This window comes from Chlorocebus sabaeus, chromosome 25 (genome assembly GCF_047675955.1).
Source record: "Chlorocebus sabaeus isolate Y175 chromosome 25, mChlSab1.0.hap1, whole genome shotgun sequence".
Taxonomy (NCBI): domain Eukaryota; kingdom Metazoa; phylum Chordata; class Mammalia; order Primates; family Cercopithecidae; genus Chlorocebus; species Chlorocebus sabaeus.
In genome coordinates, this window is record NC_132928.1 from 73,845,469 (window position 1) to 73,864,097 (window position 18,629).

The 18,629-nt window shown below is 41.9% G+C and overlaps 1 protein-coding gene and 1 pseudogene across 8 annotated transcripts in view; both read right to left on the minus strand.

Annotated features, from left to right (window-relative positions):
* LYST (lysosomal trafficking regulator) overlaps window positions 1-18,629 on the minus strand; it is a 226,267-nt gene that overhangs the window by 197,020 nt on the left and 10,618 nt on the right. For 5 of the 8 annotated variants that reach the window (XM_007989871.3, XM_007989869.3, XM_007989867.3 and 2 more), the window contains exon 1: window positions 11,586-11,667. The exons of 2 other annotated variants lie outside the window; for them this stretch is intronic. The gene's annotated coding sequence lies outside the window, so the exon portion shown is untranslated. Of the gene's footprint in view, window positions 1-11,585; window positions 11,668-18,629 lie in introns of those variants that run through there. One more of the 8 variants, XM_037986051.2, reaches the window with a different exon arrangement.
* Window positions 6,615-6,664, minus strand: LOC119619910 (U5 spliceosomal RNA; annotated as a pseudogene).

Consider the following 18,629-nt stretch of genomic DNA (forward strand, 5'->3'; position numbering starts at 1 on the left):
CTAGATGGGCATGAGTGGAGATTACTAGCCTAAGATGTTTTTTTCTAGTCACATGATATTGCCCTGAAATATCATGGGCTATTTCTTCTGGGTACATCTTCCTATATAAGGATCTTGGGATTTGAAGAAAGTTCTAGATTCATCTCTAGATGAACATTCAAAAGACATTAACATATAGATGGTATATGAAACCTTAGAAATAGATGAGATCGTCAAAGGAAAGCACAAAGGAAGAGAAGTGAGGAGGAGGAGAGAATCTAGAGGCTCACCAACATGAAGGAGCTGGCAAAGAAGAATCCAGCCAAGGAGACTCAGAAGGAGTGGTTAGAGGGGTAGGAAGAAAACCAAAAAAGAGGGGTGTGTGTGTGTGTGTGTGTGCGCGCGCGCGTGTGCCCACAGGTATATATATACACACACACACACATATGTAAATACATATACACAAATAAACATGTAATTATACATACACACACATATATATACATAAAATTTCACAAGTCAAGAGAGAACAAAGGGTTAAGAAATTAATGGTTAATATTTTCATATGCATCACATTGGGGGCCAGGAAGACAAGTCAGTATTCTCCTAGTTTCCCAAGATGACTTGTAAGTCATTATTATTCTATTTTATCCACTTTTAAGATTATATTACAGCTATATTTATAGTTGTCACCTACTGACCTTTGAGTCAGCCATCTCCATTTACTGGGAATGTTGTCATATTACTATCTTCCTTTCCACACAGGAGCTATATATTCTGAAGACTTCATTATCCATAAGAACAATTAATCCCGACACACAGCACTTAAAGCTCTTTGCCTTTTTCTTCTTCAATGACCCCTACTTTGCAGAAGGCTAGCCTGGTTTAGTAGTCAGGCATAAGTGCTTCAAAGCTAGAAGGACTCAGAAAGACACAGGTACTTCCTAGCTGTGTGCCTTGGGAAAAGTTATTTAATCTCACTGAGCCCCAGTTTCCTCATCTGTAAAATGTTGATACTAATATGTGAAACAGAAGCATAATAACCTATGAAAAATATTTAGTATAGTGACTACTACACAGTGTTCAATGAATAGTAGCTTTTATTAATATTGTTATAATTAGCACTATTAATCTTGGCTATCCACCCATCGCTGGTCATTCTTTGGCCCTTATCATCACCTGAAACTGTTCTAACTCCAGAATCTTAAATTGAGAATTCTCACATCATATGTGCCAATTTTTCCATCTCTAGTACTCTTTTATTTCCATTAATCCTGCCCTTTACTCATTTAGATTCTTCATCCTCTTCATTATCCACGTTTACCAGCCTTGTCTTGGCTTGGCTGTGTTCTTTTTTTTTTTTTTTTTTTTTTTTTTTTTTGAGACGGAGTCTCGCTCTGTCACCCAGGCTGGAGTGCAGTGGCCCATCTCAGCTCACTGCAAGCTCCGCCTCCCGGGTTCACGCCATTCTCCTGCCTCAGCCTCCCGAGTAGCTGGGACTACAGGCGCCCGCCACCGCGCCCGGCTAGTTTTTTGTATTTTTTAGTAGAGACGGGGTTTCACCATGTTAGCCAGGATGGTCTCGATCTCCTGACCTCGTGATCCGCCCGTCTCGGCCTCCCAAAGTGCTAGGATTACAGGCTTGAGCCACCGCGCCCGGCCGGCTGTGTTCTTTAATAAGTAGGATTCCCTTCAATTAGCAGCCTCATTACCACTCTCTATTCCTTGACTTCCCACTACCTCCTACTCAAGTTTTCCATTACATCTTCCCTTCCAATCTCAAACCAGGTTCAGTCTATTTGTTTTCTGCATTGTTATGGGGGGCAGGGAAGGGGAGTGGGAGCAGGCAGGCTGCTGGAGAACACTGCCTCACCATCCTGTTGGCCTCTGTACATTTGTGATTTCAAGCCTTGGAAGGGTATGCATCATGATTCAGCAAGGAGGTCACATGCCCCTAGTTAAGTCCCTTTTCCAATCTCAATAGTAACTCTTCTTTTGCCCTCAAGCATACTCCAACCCATGTTCTTCCTTCTCAATCTCAGCAGATCATCTTACTTCACAGAGAAAAGAGATGCCATCCTGGATACTAACTTATATCTATATCTACCCACTATTTCCTTTTCATTTTTAAACAAGAAGATACATCATTCCTCTTCTTCAGGGTAACTCTTTCATTTGTCCTCTTGGACCTGACTCTTCCATTTCCTCTGGTTACATTTGATCAATTATCTTCTATCTCTTGTGACTTCAATTTTCTTGCTCTTCAATGGTCCGTTTCCCTCAATCCACTAAAGTGTTCTTGGCTTCTCCATCCTTAAAACAAACTAACCTTCCCAATGATCACATCTACTTCCTCAAGCTCCACCCACTAACCTCCCTACATTACCAAAAGGATTTGAAAGAATATATTTACTGAATAAATGAAAATTGTTTTATTGGGTTTTAGGCTTCTCTCCTGAACACCAGGCCTTTTTTTTCTTAATGTATTTATATCTGACTCAGTTTCAACAAAGGAAATAAAACAGCTAATTCCACCAAATTGAAGAAAACCGATGGATTTCACATCTCCAAATCCACTCCTCCACCCGTATGTCTTAAATTATGAGTAATTATCTGCATCACCATTCACCCTCAGACAATCTAGAATCCTTAAAGCCTGCTTTGATTCCTCCCTCTCCTTTATCCATAACTACACGAGGCCTTTCTAAAATCTCTCACATCTGCCCCCTTTGTGCCTTCCTGGGATTATTACTGTTGAGGTCTTTCTCATCTTATACTAATTGAAAGGGATGTTGTGAGGGTTAAATAAAATAATAAATGGGAATGTACTCTGTAAGTTATAAAGTACTATACAAAGATTATCATAAAAATACTATTATATATTTGGCATAAGTAAGCATGAAGTTACCTTAATGATTTGTTCTTAAACAAATTCTGGGTCTTAGCAACCAGTGCTTTCTTTTCTAATTACAAATCACTAAGCACTTGGCAAGCTGGTCTATAGCTTTTCTAGGAATCAATCAGTGTCAAGATTTCAATATATAGTTTCTTGACTTTATCCTCCTCTCCCCCCATTTTAAAATGTAAAATATGCAATTCTTCAGGTTTCTGGCAAAAATCTTCTATCCTCTTTTTTAAAAAAGACTTTATTTTTTAGAAGAGTTTTAAGTTCACAGCAAAATAGAGTGGGAAGTACAGAGTTTCCATGTATACCCTGCTCTCACACATGTACAGCCTCCCCAACTATGGATAGCACTCCTAAACTGGTACATTTGTTATAATCAATGAACCTACACTGACAGGTCATTATCACCCCAAGTCCACAGTTTACATTAGGATTCACTCTTGATGTTGTATATTCTATGGGTTTCGACAAATGTATAATGACATGTAGCCACCACTGTGGTATCTATAGAATAGTTTCACTGCCCGAAAAATCTTCAGTGCTCTGCCTATTCATCCCTCCTTCTCTTCACCACTCATCTTTTTACTGTCTCCATAGTTTTGCCTTTCCCAGAATGCCATATACTTGTAATCATAAAGTATGCAGACTTTTCAGGTTGCCTTTTTTCACTTAGTGATATGCACTGAAGATTTCTCCATGTCTTTTCATGGTCAAGCCACTTTTAAACACGACTTTACTAAGGTATAACTGACATGTAACAAACCACATATTTAAAGTGCATAATTTGATATGTTTCAACATATGTGTACACCCATGAAACCATCATCAAATCAAGATAGCAAACATATCTAGTACCCCCTGAAGATTCCTAGTACTCTACTGTTCTCCCTCTTTCCCGCCCCTTCCCTCTGTACCTGATCTCCAGGCCAGCACTGATCTGCTTTCTGCCATTATAGATTAATAGGCATTTTCTAGAATTTTATAGATGGAACAATGCAGTACATACTTTTTTTTCTTTTTGGTCTGGCTTTTTTCATGCTGTATAATTATTTAGAGATTTATCCATGTTGTTGTGTGATCTAAAGTTCATTCTTTGTTATTGCTAAGTAGTAATGCTACATAAACACTGCTTTTTAAAGATGAGTGGCATTAGTTTTATAAACATTTCTAATATGTGTAGTACTCTACCCTAGCGTTCATTTATTTCTTCCATTCAGTTAGAATAGTGAAAAGCTCTCCTGTGTCCTCATCCATTTTGTGTTTTAATTTCAAAGAATCATATTTGAATGGAACAAATGACTAGCCTTTTGAAAATTATTTGATTATTTTCTTGATTAAGATGATCAATTTTAAGCATTAATCTTTCATGTTATTAGGTAAGACTTTTGTTTTTCAGCAGTTACACCTGGAAAGCCTTCAACATTTCCAAACATACCAGACCTCTCTCATTACTGTAAATAAAGCCAGGGGATTAAGAGGTACAAAGCCAAATACTGGTGAGATGCAGCAGCAAAAGAAAGCAATATCAAAGACAATACAGTGTCCTCAAAGACTCCAAGATCAGTTTATAATTAGCTATTAATCTGACAGATTTTTACACATTTTTAAGATATATTTAGGTTGAAAATCCATTTTAAAAAATTAGCTTATTTCCTGGTTCTTAAAGTGCAGACTTTAAATTCCAGGAGACTGATACATACATATGTTTTGTTTGTTCTGTTTAGAGATGACATGTTGGCCGGGCACGGTGGCTCACGCCTGTAATCCCAGCACTTCGGGAGGCTGAGACGGGCGGATCACAAGGTCAGGAGATCGAGATCATCCTCGCTAACACGGTGAAACCCCATCTCTACTAAAAACACAAAAATTTAGCCAGGCGTGGTGGCGGGCACCTGTAGTCCCAGCTACTCGGGAGGCTGAGGCAGGAGAATGGCGTGAACCCAGGAGGCAGAGCTTGCAGTGAGCCGAGATTGGGCCACTGCACTCCAGCCTGGGCAACAGAGTGAGACTCCATCTCAAAAAAAAAAAAAAAAAAAAAAAAAAAGAGATGACGAGTTGCTGTGTTGCCCAGGCTGGACTCGAATGGGCTCAAACGATCCTCCCATCTCAGTCTCCCAAGTAACTGGGACTATAGGCACAAGCCACAGCACCTGGCTTCGGAGACTGATAGACTTTTTAATCCATCTTTTACAGGGCAAATTCTATTGCTACAAATACTATATAATTAGATTTAAAAGATCTCCATTTAACATGTGATGGCCCATTTATTTCAAGCCATCTTTACTGAAACAAAAGAATTAGGCTAATTCCTGCATATTACTAACTTATCAGTGTTAAATGAAATTTATAGGAGGTCATTGGTTTAGACTGAGCTACTCCTGCACTAGGGCCAACAGATCAAATAAAAATGGAGTCACTCATGCTGAAATTCCACGTCACCAAGCCAAAACTAAATTGTTTATCTGACCTTCCAAGCAATCAGGAGAGATGGAGTTAGTAGTCAAATTCCAAACATGCCAGTTGATATGATACGATATGATATGATAAGACTGACATAAGGAAGTCCCATCTGCTTTAACCTTAATAAGACCTATGACCAATTTGCTTTTTCTTTTCTGTTTCTGCTTTCCTCACCCCTTTTCAGTCTATATGGTAGTACTCCTTTATCCACAGATCCATTTTCCAAGGTTTCAGTTATCTGAGGTCAAGTGCGGTCTGAAAATATTAAATGGAAAATTCCAGAAATAATTCAAAATTTCAAATTGCACCCTGTTCTGAGTAGCATGATGAAGTCTCATACCATCCTGCTCTATAGTGTATATAGGATTCAGTACTATCCACCATTTCAGGATTCCACTGGGGATCTTAGAACATATCCCCCCAAGGCTGGGTGCGGTGGCTCAGGCCTGTAATCCCAGCACTTTGGGAGGCCAAGGTGGACAGATCAGTTGAGGTCAGGAGTTTGAGACCAGGCTGGGCAACATGGTGAAACCACGTCTCCACTAAAATTACAAAAATTAGCTGGGCATGGTGACAGGCACCTGTAGTCCCAGCTACTTGGGAGGCTAAGGCAGGAGAATCGCTTGACCTGGGAGCCAGAGTTTGCAGTGAGCTGAGATCACACCACCGCACTCTGGCCTGGGCAACACAGCAAGACTCCATCTCAAAACACACACACACACACACACACCCCTTCAAGATAAGGTAAGACTACCATAAAACCAACCACTTCTGCTCGGCTCATCAGAATACTTGTTCTATTTATAGAATGAGGTGTTGCCTGATTCTAGAATGGCAAATAAAGGTGAAGTAAGATCTTTAAGCTAAATTTGTTGTAATTTTGTCTTTTGACATTACAAAGTATTAAAAATGAGTCATTTCCATTGTAATTTTGCAAATGGCCAAGTAAAGCCACACCTGATAACATTTTAGGGCTTAAAAATCTTGAACTTGGTCCAGCACAGTGGCTCATGCCTGTAATCCCAGCACAGTGGGCGGCCGAGGAGGGCAGATCACGAAGTCAGGAGATTGAGACCATCCAGGCTAACACAATGAAACCCCACCTCTACTAAAAATACAAAAAAATTAGCCGGTTGTGGTGGCACACGCCTGTAGTCTCAGCTACTCCGGAAGCTGAGGCAGGAGAATTGGCTGAACCCGGGAGGTGGAGGTTGCAGTGAGCCAAGATCCTACCTCTGTACTCCAGCCTGGGTGACAGAGCAGGACTCTGTCTCCACAGAAATCTTTAGTAAAAGGTGAAAGATTTATACAATCTGAAGAGAAACCAGAGAATGACTCTGTCTCAAAAAAAAAAAATCTTGAACTTAAGCCGGCAACTAAAGGTAATTCAGGGAAAGATTAATCAGATGAAGGTGTTCAAGTTAAATACAGCAACAGACCAAAAAGGTACTCTGAAATTCTGGACTATATGGCTTTCTCTACAACTGAAACTAACAAAGACATTATGTGAGTGCAATCAAACAAAAATAAAATTACACTTGGGAAAAGAATGACTAGGTAGGTCCAAAAGAACTAAGAAGAAAATAATCATGAAACCAAAGTTGGCTGTTTATGGGTGAAAATTTTAACCCCCTGGTATAGTCAAGGTAATGTAAAATGTTTCTTCAAAACAAAGTCACTTGCGTTTACTACTAATAATCTCGGCTCTGACAAAAATTCTTTGCTTGGCCGAACTTACTTAGGCTTTTGAATTTTCCGTGAGGCCCATCTGTGCACTTCCTTGCAAAATCCAGTATTAGCAAAGAACCCTGCTAGGTCTGTTTAGCATAACATCCTGGATATCTAATCATCCTAAATATCTGATCAGGTTCCTCATCCTCCACCATTCCCCAGGTAATGTCTGATCACCCTGGCCTGTCTTCAGCAAGAATCCCGTTAGGTCGGCTTAGCCAGAATCCCCCTTATCCCTGTTGTTTCCTTTTAGCAATTTTCCATCCACGGATCCCCACACTGCTCTTTGGCTATAAATTCCCATTTTCCCATGCTGTATTCGGAGTTGAGCCCAGTCTCTCTCCCCTACTGCAGGGCCCCACTCTGCAGAGGTCTCTATACCTATTGAGATGGTCCTGAATAAAGTCTTACTTACCATTCTTAAACAAGTATCACTGAATAATTTTTTTCTTTAAAAACTTGGATGTCTAATTTTATTGTCTTCTAACCAACTCCCAACCTTCTCCCCACCAAACCCACTCCTCTTATAAACCTAATCTCAGTACACAAGTACCCCATCTTTCTACTTGCTCGGAACTACATTTTGGAGTCTTTTATCCTCTACCCTCAATTTACCCTGAAATCAATGACCTCTCACCACCTCCACCAGTTCCACTCTGGTCCAAGCTACATTATCTCTGACCTGGATTACGGCAACAGTTCCGGACTGGTATCCCAGCTTCTGCTCCGGCTCAACCCTTCCCCTACAACAAAGTCTATTCTCCATCTAGCCACCAGAATGATCATTTTTAAAAGGCAAGCCTGGGGCCGAGTGCAGTAGCTCATGCCTATAATCCCAGAATGTTGACACACCAAGGTGGATGGATCACTTGAACTCAGGAGTTTGAGACCAGCCTGGGCAACATGGCGAAACCCCATCTTTACAAAAAATTAGCCGGGCACGGTGGGTGATAAGTGCCTGAAGTCCCAGTTACTTCAGAGGCTGAGGTGAGATCACCTGAACCTGGGAAGTCAAGGCTGCAGTAGGCTGTGATCATGCCACTGCACTGCAGCCTGGGAAACAAAGTGAGATCCTGTCTCAAAAATAAAATAAAATAAAAGGTAAGTTTAGTTAGATCCCATCTGTCAATTTTGGCGTTTGTTGCCATTGCTTTTGGTGTTTTAGACATGAAGTCCTTGCCCACGCCTATGTCCTGAATGGTATTGCCTAGGTTTTCTTCTAGGGTTTTTATGGTTTTAGGTCTAACATGTAAGTCTCTAATCCATCTTGAATTAATTTTTGTATAAGGCGTAAGGTAGGGATCCAGCTTCAGCTTTCTACTTATGGCTAGCCAGTTTTCCCAACACCATTTATTAAATAGGGAATCCTTTCCCCATTTCTTGTTTCTCTCAGGTTTGTCAAAGATCAGATGGTTGTAGATGTGTGGTACTATTTCTGAGGGCTCTATTCTGTTCCATTGGTCTATATCTCTGTTTTGGTACCAGTACCATGCTGTTTTGGTTACTGTAGCCTTGTAGTATAGTTTGAAGTCAGGTAGCATGATGCCTCCAGCTTTGTGCTTTTGGCTTAGGATTGTCTCGGCAATGCGGGCTCTTTTTTGGTTCCATATGAACTTTAAAGTGGTTTTTTCCAATTCTGTGAAGAAAGTCATTGGTAGCTTAATGGGGATGGCATTGAATCTATAAATTACCTTGGGCAGTAGTGAACAGACAATCTACAGAATGGGAGAAAATTTTTGCAATCTACTCATCTGACAAAGGGCTAATATCCAGAACCTACAAAGAACTCAAACAAATTTACAAGAAAAAAACCACCCCATCAAAAAGTGGGCAAAGGACATGAACAGACACTTCTCAAAAGACATTTATGCAGCCAATGACACATGAAAAAATGCTCATCATCACTAGCCATCAGAGAAATGTATATCAAAACCACAATGGGATTCCATCTCACACCAGTTAGAATGGCGATCATTAAAAAGTCAGGAAATAACAGGTGCTGGAGAGGATGTGGAGAAATAGGAACTTTTACACTGTTGGTGGGACTGTAAACTAGTTCAACCATTGTGGAAGACAGTGTGGCGATTCCTCAAGAATGTAGAACTAGAAATATCTTTTGACCCAGCCATCCCATTACTGGGTATATACCCAAAGGATTATAAATCATGCTGCTGTAAAGACACATGCACACATATGTTTATTGTGGCACTATTCACAATAGCAAAAACTTGGAACCAACCCAAATGTCCATCAATGACAGACTGGATTAAGAAAATGTGGCACATATACACCATGGAATACTATGCAGCCATAAAAAAGGAAGAGTTCATGTCCTTTGTAGGGACATAGATGCAGCTGGAAACCATCATTCTCAGCAAACTATTGCAAGAACAGAAAACCAAACACTGCATGTTCTCACTCATAGGTGGGAATTGAATAATGAGAACACTTGTACACAGGAAGGGGAACATCACACACTGGGGCCTGTTGTGGGGTGGGGGGGGAGGGATAGCATTAGGAGATATATCTAATGTAAACGACGAGTTAATGGGTGCAGCACACCAACATGGCACATGTATACATATGTAACAAACCTGCACATTGTGCACATGTACCCTAGAACATAAAGTATAAAAAATAAACACATCAAAATAAATAAATAAATAAATAAATAAATAAAAGGTAAGGTTCTTTACTCAAAGAGTGGACTCTCTTTTCACTGAGAGTAGAAACTCAAGTCCTTAAAAGGGCCTTCAAGGCCTTACACAGTCTAATCTCCCACCACACTAACCTCTTTGACTTTATTTCTACTCCTCTTTGCTTTCTCCACCACAGCCAAATCAGCCTCTCTGCTGTCCTCAAACATGCCCAGCACACAGGGCTTCTGCCAGCGCTTCTGCCTTCCTCTCTGCTAGCACATCCTTCCCTCAGAGAGGTGCACGGATTACCTCTCACTTACTTCTGGTCTTGGCTCAAATGTCATCTTTTCTAGGAAGCCTTCCCTGACTGCCTCTAGTTAAAATTCCAACCTCTCCCCGTTCCCTGTCCTCCCTCTTCCCTGCTTTTTCTCTGTAGTACTTAACACCATCTGACACAGCACATATTTTATTTGTTTATTATCTGAGGTCCCCACTAGAATACAAGCTCCATGAAGGAGAGGATATTTATATTTTCTTAGAAAAGTAACACGCAGTAGGTGCTCAATAAATATTTACTAAATACATATATGTAATTATATAGTTTATGAAGTATTTTCATGTAAATTAAATTACAGCAATTTATTTTTCCTTATGCCCTCTCTTCTCCAAATTCTCCAATCTTTGTAGTAACAATATGGATGACAGCAAAGAGCTATCAGAAAAAGAGTTGTTGGCCACTTAATAAAGCTCTTTAAAACAGATACCCCATATTAATCAACTACATCTATAAATTGAAAGCTTAAAGTCAACATCTTTATTAGCACAGGGTAGGCATGGAATTTTAAAGTGATAGCGCAGAAGAGCCAAGAATCATCAGGAAGAAAAGTCTAATTCACTTTGTCCTATCAATCTGTTAAACAAACAATAGGAAACACTGGCCCAAATTCAACACGAACGCATTCAACACAGAATTCGACTCCCTTAAAATTTTCTATCTGCTTAAAACAAACCCCATTAACTATCAAGGGCTGTCGCTGGGTGTGTATGGTCTGCTGAGCGTATCGGGGATGCTTCGTTGTTTTGTTTAACCAGATAAAAAGTAGCGTTAAGGAAATGTTTCTTAAAGCCTCTGCATCCCCTGGACCATTAAGCAACCCCTTCGTTGGGCTTTACACCGGGGTCTTCTTGGGTAATTGCCCAGTTTATTTAACCCATCAGAAGCGAAGGGGCATCTCAGTCAGGCTCCGGTGATGCCGGAGACAGACGGCAGATGTCTCAGGGGATCCCCTGGAAAGAGAGGCTCTCGCCCAGTCAAAGGGTGTCACGGACAGGAGGAAAGAGCGGACCGAGGCGCACGGTGGAGGTGACAGGTGGGCGAGCACCGCAGGGCAAGAGCGCGGGGAATGACCGGCTGGGTGGTGGCGCGGAAACCGTCAACTCCCATCGTCAACCTGACAGACGGGGCCCAGCTGGTCTGAGTAGTGCAGCGGCACAGGATCAAAAAATAAAATAAAGGTAGCAACACAGCGCCGTCAGCCTGCTCGACCTCGCCCCCCGCGCGCTGCGAAATAAAGTTAGTGCCCAGTAGCCGCTGCAATGGCCCAGAGGGGCCCAGCCGAGCTCCCGCCCCCGGCTCGGCGGCTGTCAAAGGCGGCCCGGCGACGCGAGAAGTCCCAGAGCCCAGAAGCCAGAGAGGACGCCCCGAGCTGGCGCGTCAGGCCGAGTGCCCTCGCGCCCTCAGCCCGGCGGCCCCGGCCCTCAGCCCAGACTGACTGCCACCAGCCCCAAACCGCCTCCCCTCCAAGCCACGCAGAGGGGCCGGGACCCGGAACCCTCTGCCAGCAGCGTCGGCGCCCGGCGGCCGCCTTTACCTGTTATGTGGCAGCTGTGGCCGCCGCGCACTCCCCCTCTCCAGGAGAACCCCGAGCCGACGCCGCTGCTGCCGCCGCCGCGCACACCCCACCCCACCCCCGCCCGCTCAGGTAACCCAGGAAACCGAGAACACCACCCCCTCCCTCCCCTCGTCCGGACCCAGACCCGCTCGTCTGCGCGTGCGCTCTTGGCTCGGCCTCGCGCGTGTAAGCCCCGCCTCCTCTGGAAGGACAGCGCCGGCGTCGCAGGCGTGACGCGTGGAACCGCCGAGCCAATAGGGAAGGCAGAGGGGCGGGCCGACCCTCAAGGCTGCAAGCGCGGCCGGGTCTGGGTTTCTCAGTGGTCGGTGGTTATACCCTGTGTCTGCACTACCACCGAGGGCTCTGCGTAGTGGGCAGTGTCAGACCCTGGGGAGAGCGAGCGTCGTTTGAGAAGCACCAAACACAAGCGCAGCGTCCGCCTCTTCCATTCAACACAGACTGTCAACCTGTCGCATTGTGTAGGTCTAGAGGATGAGGATAAAAGAAATAACGGGAAGGAGTCAGGAGAGGGAGAAAGGGTTACCCACAAGGCACCACTAGCCTTCCTCTGGGACCTGGAAAAAGCTATATTTTAATGGTTACCGTCGGCTTCTTTCAAGAAACAAAAAGTGCTTTGCAAAGCCACTGCAGAAATAATTCAGTGCAGTGGTGTATTTTCCAACCGACTCCTGTTCAAACACGGTTTGTATACAGTGCGCACTGTCAGTGTCATATGCCCTAATAGACCAGTCCCTCCAGAGAATGGGAGCTGTAGTTTAAACCCAGGATGTTTTGGCTGCATCCCTGGCTCTGCGCCCAGCACGCGACTGGCAGACTGCTGCGGTAGGCGGTTTGGCATTTCAAGGGCCACCCGCCTCACCTAGTCACTGAGACAGCAACGCCAGAGGTCCTGGGAAAAAGCCTGAACTGTAATCGTTCGGTAGTTTTCAAGTGCTACCAAACAATGCAAACTATTAATAAGCAGATAATCTACAAATTGACAGGAATTGCTGTAGAATCAACAACTCCCATAATTTTTTGCACAGGAATTATGAAATAGAAATAATTCAAGATATTATGTCCCAAGTCTGTATACCAAATGTTACTCTCAATTCCTCAAATTCCCATCTGACCCAATGACAAGCAAAGTGCGTTAAGTTACCCACTGATGTGGTTTACAGGGTGCTCTTGGAGAAAACTCCCCGGTTTAAAATATGTCTTCTCTGAGGTCTGATGTTTAACCATTAGCAGTTCATATCTTTAGGCGAAGATTGCCCACTTCCTCTGGCAGGCAGTCTTTTTATTTTTTATCTTTTTTTTTTTTTTTTTCGAGACACATTCTCGCTCTGTCGCCCGGGCTGGAGGGCAGTGGCGGGATCTCGGCTCACTGAACCCTAACAAGTGCAGGAAATAAATGCCTCAGGGAACTTATCACTCATTTAACCAGTATATAATGAGCACCTACAATGCGCTAAGTATTGTGCTAGGTGCGTGTGCCTGAACTGAGACAAAAAGAGGAAGCCAAACTTAACCTGTTTATAGTTTTACCTAAAGTTGTGTCTACTTTTATTTATACATTAACTTTCACCCACTAATCTTAAAAACACCCCCCTTTTTTAATGGACAAAAGAAGTCAAAGAAATATTAAGTTACAAGCTAATTTCTGTTAACCTTGAGTAGAAAATAATAGATTATCATGATTTCATCAAAGCGAAGAAAATGAAACAGACTTTAGATGATAATGGTACACAATTGGCCCTCAAAGTATTAATTGTTCGTAAAAGGCACAAAGTAATGTCATTTGTGACTATTATTTTTTCGGTACCAGTATTTTTTATTTTATTTTATTTTATTTTCGAGATGGAGCTTTGCTCTTTTTTCCCTGACTGGAGTGCAGTGGCACAGTCTGGGCTCACTGTAACCTCTGCCTCCTGGGTTTAAGTGATTCTCCTTCCTCAGCCTCCCAAGTAGCTGGGATTACAGGAATGTGCTACCACACCTGGCTAATTTTGTATTTTTAGTAGAGGCAGAGTTTCATCATGTTGGTCAGGCTGGTCTCGAACTCCTGACCTCAGGTGATCCACCCACCTCTGCCTCCCAAAGTGCTGGCATTACAGGCGTGAGCCACCACGCCTGGCCTTGGTTCTAGTATTTTAACTAAGCTACTGCAGTGTGTATTTTATTCAATAGTATTTTAGAACATTGATACTAAATATACATATCAAATAAAACTTAGTTTAAAAGATTTCCTAGGAACACACACAAAATGTGTAGTGAAGAACATAAAAAAGAAGAAAAAAGTAAAGTAATAAGTATATAGAAGAAAGCTCTACTTATGCATGTATCACATACTGGAAAACTTTTTAAGCCAGAAAGTCTTCAGCTAATTTGACTCCAGAATTACAATCTTAAATGAGATTGTAACATCCCAGCTTAAAACAACTCAGCCAATGTAAATGTGCATAATTTCACATTTAATTATTCTCCAAAATACCTTTAAAAAGTATTTGTGACTAAATGGATATATAAATCAAATCATGTCACATCTCTATTGGCTCTCCACTTCTCTCAGATAAAAGTCAAAAAGTCCTTACAATGGTCACAGAGCTCTATACCATCTGGCTCCTCATAACTTCGTCTCTTTCTACTCTCCCATCACTACCTACATACCTGCTTCTTTACTGTTTACCAAACATGCCAGATAACAGTTTTGCTTTAAGAACTTTGCACTGACTGGCGCCTCTGCTTGAAATTTGTTTTCTCCACATGGCTGCAGTTGTAACTCCTTTATCTCCTCCATGTTTTTGCTCAAATTTCACCTCTCAATGAGGTCTACCCTCAATACTGCCCTTAAACTAGGTAAGAGGGGCCTCTGCCCTGGACCCCACACATGAATGGACCTCATCTCACAAACATTCCCTAAAATAATTGTATTTAAAAACATTGTCACTTCTTGGGGGAGGGCGTGGTGGCATTGGTGAGAGTTGACACAGTTGTTAAATCAAGTTTAGCCTAAAACTGCCTCCTTGCATATTTTAAGTTCAGCCTCAAGGTTTTTCTGTACATCGTGAACTATAACAAATGAAGGTGTAAACAGGCCGTAGCCCACAACTGTGTCAATTCCTGAGTTTTGGCCAATCAAATGTAGCCAGCTGTTTGAACTGTGTTCTAATAGGGCAAATGCTGAGCTGCAACCAATCCAGCTGTTTCTGTACCTCACTTCCATTTTCTGTATCACTTTCCTTTTTCTGTCCATAAATCTCCCACTGTGTGGCTGCACTGGAGCCTCCCTTGGCTCAAAAGGTTGCCTGATTCATGAATCATTTGTTGCTCGGTTGAACTTTAAATTTAATTCAGTTGAAGTGTTTCTTTTATCACAGTGTAACCTGTAACTCTAAACATCAGCTCTTTCATAGCACCCATCAGCTTCTGACATACTATATAATGTGTCTGTTTCTTATGCTTATTTTCATTGTCACCCCTGTTTAGACTATGGGTTCCACAAGGGCAACAATCTTTGTTCTATTTCTGTTGTATCCCAGGGACCAGAACAGTGCCTGGCACTTAGTAGGCACTCAGTAAATATTTGGATAAATAGTTAAATTAAGAAAATTTTGTTGCAAATTCAAATAAATATCCAAACAGTAAGTTGACCATAATTTTGGAGCTGGACAATCTCACTGTCTACTACAATGCATGGGAACAGAAATGGATTTGTGAAGTGGTAGAGGAATACAAGACTGTGATTTCAGCAATAGCAAGAAGGTCAGAATTATACAGATGAATAGAATTATGCATTTGACTAAAGACCTGCATCAATTTAATTTTGAGGGCCACTTTAATTTAATTTTGAAGTGTTTTACCTTATTAGGATGCATATGCGTCTTTTAAAATGGGGCATCTTGATAGCCGCCTTGAAACTTTATTGAAGAGGTCAATTCGTAATTAGTGTCTTCATTAAGTTGTTACCAACATCCACTTCATTTTGCAAAAGTTTTCAGATTTGGTTGTATTATGATTCTTTCATGTAATTTTCTCTACTAAATCACTGATAGCATTTGAAATCCCTAAAAGTATTGTCAGAGGCGTCCTAACTAGAGTGACTCCATCTTGAATAAAGGCCAGATAAAGCCAAACCTGCTGTGTTACATTGCCAAGGGCTTGGGCACGGTTGGTCACAAGATGTTTATGGTTGAGGGAATGAGTTAATGATGCTAATAACTAATTAAAGACCCAGAATTTATGGAACTGTCTTAGTACTTTAAGAACAGAAAGTATTCTTAGTTTAAGACTAGGTTTTGCTTTAAAGATTATAATATAATACACTCATTAATTCTTGCTGAAATCAATAGTAACATAGGAAAATAACAATACTAATAGCATGTCACAAGCTGATCACAAGCCTTTGTAATAAAGTACACTATTCTTAACAACCTATATAAGCAAGCACTACGTTTAAGGTAGTGAGTTCCTCCTTTTGCTTTCTGAGGACACCCTACTCTGTAATTGAGTAGTCTCTAATCAACTATCTTAACTTCACTATACTCTGCAGCTCACCCTGAATTCTTTCCTGTGCAAGATCCAAGAACCTGCTCTTGAGGTCTGGGACAAGACTCCTTTTCCGGTGATAGTATCTATACTTTACTCAAAAACTCTCACGTCCTGGCATTAAGAGATTTATACACGTGGGGGAGGAAAAGTTTCCTCGACCCTCCTAGGGTTCCTGGCTGGCTCTGAAATAAAACAAAGACAGATTAACAGGAAAAAAATATATAAATTTATTTAATCAAAGTTTTATATAACATGGGGCCAAGCACAGCGGCTCTTGCCTGTAATTCCAGCGCTTTGGGAGGCCGAGGTGGGTGAATCACCTGAAGTCAGGAGTTTGTGACCAGCCTGGCCAATGTGGCGAAACCCAGTCTCTACTAAAAATGCAAAAATTAGCCAGGCGTAGTTGCACGTGTGTGTAGTCTCAGCTGCTCGGGAGGCTGAAGCAGGAAAATCGCTTAAACTGGGAGGCAGAGATTGCAGTGAGCCAAGATCACACCACTGCACCCCAGCCTGAGCGACGGAGTGAGATTCTGTCTCAAAAAAAAAAAAAAAAAGTTTTATGTAACATGAAAGACTTCAGAAATGAAGACCAGAAGACCCAAGGATAACTGCCCGTTTTTCTGCTTAGAATCAATGAAGAATTGACAGCACTATAGAAATGTGATTGGACAAAGGAGTTTGATCTCATGGTAATAGACTGAGGGGGAATCCAGCAATGCCTGTCTGTTCCGATTCTTCTCGGCATCTCTATGCAGCATTCCTTCTTCCCGGATACAGGGCAGGATGCCTCTGGAATGAACGTCTTATGACCTAGAATCATCCAATAGGGGAGGTCAGAGAATGTTTTTATGGCCAGCTTTTATACAGAAAGTTGGGGAGAAAGAGTGGCTCACACCTGTAATCCCGGCTCTTTGGGAGGCGGGCAGATCACTTGAGTTCAGGAGTTCGAGAGCAGCCTGGCCAACACGGTGAAACCCTATCTCTACTAAAAATATAAAAAATTAGCCAGGTGTGGTGGTGCACGCCTGTAGTCCCGGCTACTTAGGAGGCTGAAGCAGGAGAATCCCTTGACCCTGGGAAGCGGAGGTTACAGTGAGCCGGGATCCCACCACTGCACTCCAGCCTAGGTGACAGAGCGAGACTCCATCTCAAAAAACAAAAAGAAAGTTGGGAAGAAAAAGAATAATATTTTCAGGTTTATGGCTTGCTTTGTGGTGGAGGAGTTCTACTTTCTATGGCTTTCCTTAGAGTTTCCACGGCCTATCTTGAAGGAGAAAGAGAAGCAGGAGAAAGGAGGGGGAGAGAAGGTGAAACAGATCTTGCTTCTGAGGCTCTCTTGGTTTCCTGCAGTTCGTTCAAAGTACTCAGCATGCCAAGGCACCAAACTTTGGGGTATTGCGTTGAGTCCTGACATAAACACCAAAAATTATTTCCTTGAGGCGACCTTTCCAACCAACCAAAAGTGTTAACACAACTGAAACTTCCCCTCTCCTGTGGAAACCTCAGGCTGAATGTGGCTTAGTGTTCTACTTTCATATGTAGGAAAGACTGTACTTGTGGGCAACAGTGTCGTTAATTCTCATACACGTTTTTTTTTCCCCCCATTTAAAAATTCTGACCTCTTTTTCTGCTTACAACAGAAAATATATGCTATAGTAATAAACTCAAACACTAGAGAAATATACAATATACAATGTAGGAAATGGAAGTATTCCATGATCTCACCCTGGAGACAATTATTGGTCATTGACGGACATGCCCACAGGTGTTTTAGTAGACACATACACAAACACACAGAGTTGTGGTTATTATTGTGCTATTATTACTGTCACCACCACTGTCATTGAAAAAAGAGGGATTTGGGTCCATTATTGAGCATAATTCTTAGCCAAGTGGTTTACTTGGCATTACTAACTTTAACAGCCAATATTTATCTATCTTAATTCCCAATATATTCCTGCAGTCTACACATTTCTGAGTAACTTTCACCTGAAACCACACTAGCTGTTTATTTTGGAAGAGCAAACTCAATCTGTCCTACACAATAGACAGGCTAAGAAGTGCAAGGAAATTAAGAAACATTATCATTTGAAATATAGGTTTCCTATTCATTCCTGTTTATAAAGCCAAGAGCCCAGGTTATCTGAGCAGATTAAAAATTACAAGGACTCACTAAAACTCTTGGTCACTCATTCAGAAGGAAATGGAAAAACACAGATAGTCTAAGTTCTCAGCAGATGCACAGAACAGAGTATCACTTGACCACTTCAAAACAGCAGTTGAAAAGGGTGAGTCAGAGTCAAGGTAAGGAACAGGTAAAGATATATATGTGTGTTTCACTGCCTTCTCGAAAAATGGTACTACATAAAAAGATTCTGAGTATGTACACTTCACCATTCTATAAACACCACAATTTTGCACCATTTCAAAAAATGTCTCCAACTCTACCTAGTCCTACTTGCAGAATCCACT